The sequence below is a fragment of the Monopterus albus genome, unplaced genomic scaffold, assembly GCF_001952655.1.
Source record: "Monopterus albus unplaced genomic scaffold, M_albus_1.0 scaffold157.1, whole genome shotgun sequence".
Classification (NCBI taxonomy): domain Eukaryota; kingdom Metazoa; phylum Chordata; class Actinopteri; order Synbranchiformes; family Synbranchidae; genus Monopterus; species Monopterus albus.
This window is the reverse complement of record NW_018128037.1, coordinates 156,601-161,270: the sequence shown is the minus strand read 5'-3', so window position 1 is coordinate 161,270 and position 4,670 is coordinate 156,601.

Genomic DNA, 4,670 nt, shown 5'->3' with positions numbered 1-4,670 from the left:
AATCATTTTAAAATGCATCATCTTGTTTCTGAAAGTCTTTGTTTCTACCTTTTAATCAGGTTAGTTCCATTGTGCTAGCTGAGTCCCATCATATACCATGGTCATGATGGAGCTTACCAATATGTACATACTTAAACCAACTCATTGTTGGCTACTTGAAAACCGTTTTATGAAGAAACACTGCCATCTACTGGCCCAGTTAGCTGACACCTTAAAGAATGAACTTGCTGACATAATATGGCCCATAATAAGTCCTGAGGTTTAATGTTGTTTGGTTTTAATCTGTTTCTCTTGGAGCTATTTTATAGTTACTGACTATAAACTGTTATGTCTACCTTCACAAGTGTTTTCACTTACTGCCTTGATTAGACCTTCCAACAGGACTGTGGGTCCTTCTCTCTCCTTACAGCTTTGTTGCACCTGTTACCAGCCACATCCATCTGCCCATTGTTTGTTGTGTCTTCTTGCTTTTCTCTTCTTTTTCTTCCTCCTCTATCCACTCACCCCAACCAGTTGAGGCAGAAGGTCGTCCACCTTCCTCCCACTGCCTACCTGGCCCCACCAATCCAAAGCTTTGATGTGAAGTCAGATGTTATGCATAAAATCCACTCAGAGTTCAGTATAGATGCAGCTGTGATTTAATATGAGCAGTCTGCCTCTGTTTGTCTTTGCTGTATGTTAACCAGATTGTGGCATTGTTGAAACCTGTGAGGACTATTTGTGAATGTGTTCACTTTGGTGTATGTTAATTCATGAAGCACTCATCTCAGCAGCTCCAGGCCAGGTTTTGTTTTGAAACATTGTTGTTTATGTTTTCCTTTTTTTTTTTGTAGATTGTGTGCTGTGTAAGGCAAGGATCAGGGGGGTATTGCACAAAACCAAGATAAGGGATTAAGTTGGGATTTTCCAGTTATCTGCCAGGATGCACTTAGTAGTTCAGGTCAAGCCTCACTTTGTCTTGTGATCTTGAGCTACTGAAAGCCAGAATACTTACCAGTTAACTAGTTGCACTACATTCTAAGGAGGAGGCTGGAAAGGGGCATAAGTCAAACCTTCCTTTGGCTCTCAAGAGGCATCCTGCCCATCCAAAATGTAATCCTATAAAGTCTGATGATCAGAATCAGAATCTGCTTTATTGGCCAGGTGTGCCGGATACATGAGGAATTTGACTCTGGTACATCGGCTCTCAATGTGTATGTACATATCCTCATGCAAGGGGCAACTAAACAGTAAACCAGCATAAGGCTGTGTAATATAACAAAATAAGCAGTATTAACAAACAGTGCAGACAATGCAAAGTAAGCAGTATAAACAGGCAGTAAACAATGCAGACAGCCAAAGCAATGCCCATTGTGAAATGAGATAAATAGGAATAAAAATGAAGTACTTAAAAATAGAGAGCTGTACGGATCTGTATAATCTGTACAATGTATATTTACAGGCATTCCACAAGGTATGTTTGTAAGAGCATCTCATCAACAGTGTTCTCTGTTGTGGGACCTGAATAATAGCAGGACATTCTCTACCAAGCAATGGAAACAGGCCTGAATATAAACTGTTTTTTAGCACAAGAATTCCTATATGCCTGTCTGTTTATGCACAAATGGCAAATAAAAATCTTGACTTGACTTGAGGAAAGGTATTGCACTGAGGGTTATTGTCCAGTCATACTGTCATTGGTCAAGTGTTCATCAGAGTGACAGCCTGGAGGAAGAAACTGTCCCTGTGCCTGGTTGTCTTGGTGCACATTGACCTGTAACGCAGTCCAGAGGGGAGGAGTTCAAACAGATTGTGTCCAGGGTGTGAGGGGTCTGCAGTGATCCTCTCTGCCCTCCTTTTGGCCCGTGAGGTGTACAAGTCCTTCTTGGAGGGCAGGCTTGCACAAATGACCTTTTCTGCAGTCCTCACTGTCCACTGAAGTCTGTACTTGTCCTGTTTGGTTGCTGAGCCAAACCAGACAGTGATGGAGGTGCAGAGAACGGACTCAGTGATTCCTCTGTAGAACTGTATCAGCAGCTCTTGGGGCAGGTCGAACTTCCTAAGCTGGCGCAGGAAGTACATACTCTGCTGTGCCTTCTTGATGATGGTCCTGATGTTGGATGTTCACTTCAGGTCCTGGGAGATGGTGGAGCCCAGGAACTTGTAGGACTTTACTGCTGATACAGTGCTGCCAAGTATAGTGAGGGGGGTAAGGTGGGGGGGCTCTTCCTGAAGTCCACTGTCATCTCCACTGTTTTGAGCGTGTTTAGCTCCAGGTTGTTGTGACTACACCACAGGACCAGCTGCTCAACCTCCCGCCTGTAGGCTGACTCGTCCTCGTCTCTGTGTTGAATAAGACCAATGACCATTGTATCATCTGCAAACTTTTGGAGCTTGACAGAAGGGTCCTTTGAGATGTAGTCGTTGGTGTAGAGTGAAAACAGCAGAGGGGAGAGAGAGCACACATGCCTGGGGGGCACCTGTGCTTATTGTCCAGGTGCTGGATGTGGTTTTCCCCAGCCTCACCTGCTGCTTCCTGTCTGTCAGAAAGCTAGTAATCAACTAACAGGTGGGGGCAGGCACAGTGAGCTGGGTCAGTTTGGAGTGGAGGACGTCCGGGATGATGGTGTTGAATGCCGAAAGTCCACAAAAAGGACCTGTGAATAGGTCCCTGGGGAGTCGAGGTGTTGCAGGATGTAATGTAGTGCCAATTTCACTGCATCGTCCACTGACCAGTTTGCCCGGCAGGCAACGTGCAGGGGGTCTACGGTTTCTTCAGGTGGGCCACCAGTCTTTCAAAGGACTTCATAACTACAGATGTCAGGGCGACAGGTCTGTAGTTGTTCAGTCCACTAACGGAGGTTTTCTTGGGGACTGGAATGATGGTGGAGCATTTGAAGCAGGAGGGGACTTCACACAGCTCCAGTGACCTGTTGAAGATGAGTGTGAAGTTGGGGGCCAGCTGATCAGCACACACTTTCAGGCAGGAGGGGGGTCACACCATCTGGGCCTGATGCCTTTCTGATCCTTTGTTTTTGAAAGAGGCCACGTACATCCTTTTCACAGATCGTTAGAGGTGGGGGGCTGGAGGGAAGGGTGGTGATTGTCAGGGGAGCAGCTGCTGGATCTGAAGTGGGGAGGGTGAGGGGGGGAGTGTTGATTGTCAAACCTGCAGTAGAACACATTCAGGTTGTCTGCTAGTTGACGGTCCTCCACATTGGGGGCGGGGTTCCTATAACTAGTGATGGTTTCAGGCTTCTCCACACAGACAAGGGGTCATTGGCTGAAACCTGAGCTTTCAGCGTTTCAGAGTAGCTCCTCTTTGCTGCTCAGATCTCTCTTGTCAGTGTGTTCCTTGCCTGGCTGTACAGAGTCCTGTGCCCACACCTGTAAGCCTCCTCTTTGGCACGACGAAGTTGGTTGAGTCTGGCTGTGAACCAGAGCTTGTTGTTGTATGTGCAGAAGGACTTTTTGGGCACACACACCTCCTCACGAAAGCTGATATAAGATGTCACAGTGTCAGTGAGTCAATTCAGGTCTGTAGCTGTAGTCTCAAATACACTCCAGTCTGTGCGTCAAAGCAGGCCTGTAGCTCTGACTTAGCCTCCTCAGTCCAGCTCTTCACTGTTTTGACCACAGGCTTCGCAGCTTTAAGTTTCTGCCTGTAGGTTGGAATAAGATGGACCATACAGTGATCAGAGAGTCCGAGGGCTGCACGGGGGACAGAGTGATAGGCATCTTTTATTGTTGAATAGCAGTGGTCCAGTGTGACTTTGTCCCTGGTGGGACAGGTGATGTGCTGTCTGTATTTTGGCAGTTCGTGGGCCTCTGCTCTCTCTATCATGTGGGCTCTGCACCTCAGCTGTGTTGCATTCCAGTAATTAGCAACTAGTTTGTCAATGCACACAGCTGGGATGCATCCCGATGATTACCTGCTCCTTACTTATACCTCTGGCAGACGCTCTGTCGTCGCTGGAACATTAGCTATGTACTGCGCAACCTGGATTGGGGTAGAATGCTATGCTGACAGACACTGCGTTTTGGCTTGACTCTACCACACTACCTGCGCGCTACACTAATTTACACTACATATTGTACATAACCAAGTACTGCTGATAGAATGCTATGCTGACAGACACTGTGTGTTTTGGCTTGACTCTATCACACTACATTACATATTTTTGATTCGTCTCCGGAGCATTGCTATATGTTATGGACAATACTTACCCTGTTTCCTGCCGTTAGTTTGTGTGTTTACCTGTTCGTCCTGGTCTCCTTAGTTATCACTGCCCTTCCCTGGTTGTAAGTATTATGGACCCTGTTATGTTGTCACTTTGATTGTATTTATTCCAATTGTTAGATTCTAACCTTTTTGTTAGAAATTAACCCAATTCTTTTGTTGGAAGCATGAGAAGTGACGACAGGAGAGGACTCTTTAAAATCAGCAGAAAGTTTACTGAATGTCTGATCACAGGTAGGCCTTGCAGTGCTGGGATCAGAGAGACAGAGCTCCCGCAGGAGTTTCTTCCACTGACTCCGAATTCAGGTCTTACAATACATTTTATCTTCTTGGGCTGCTCTGCACTCAACAAAGGTACAACAATTCATGCATTGTAATCCTATTGGTCATTTGGTGAGCCGGAGCTCACACCTCCTTGCTGGAATGTGATCTACACCAGGTGTGTGTGTGT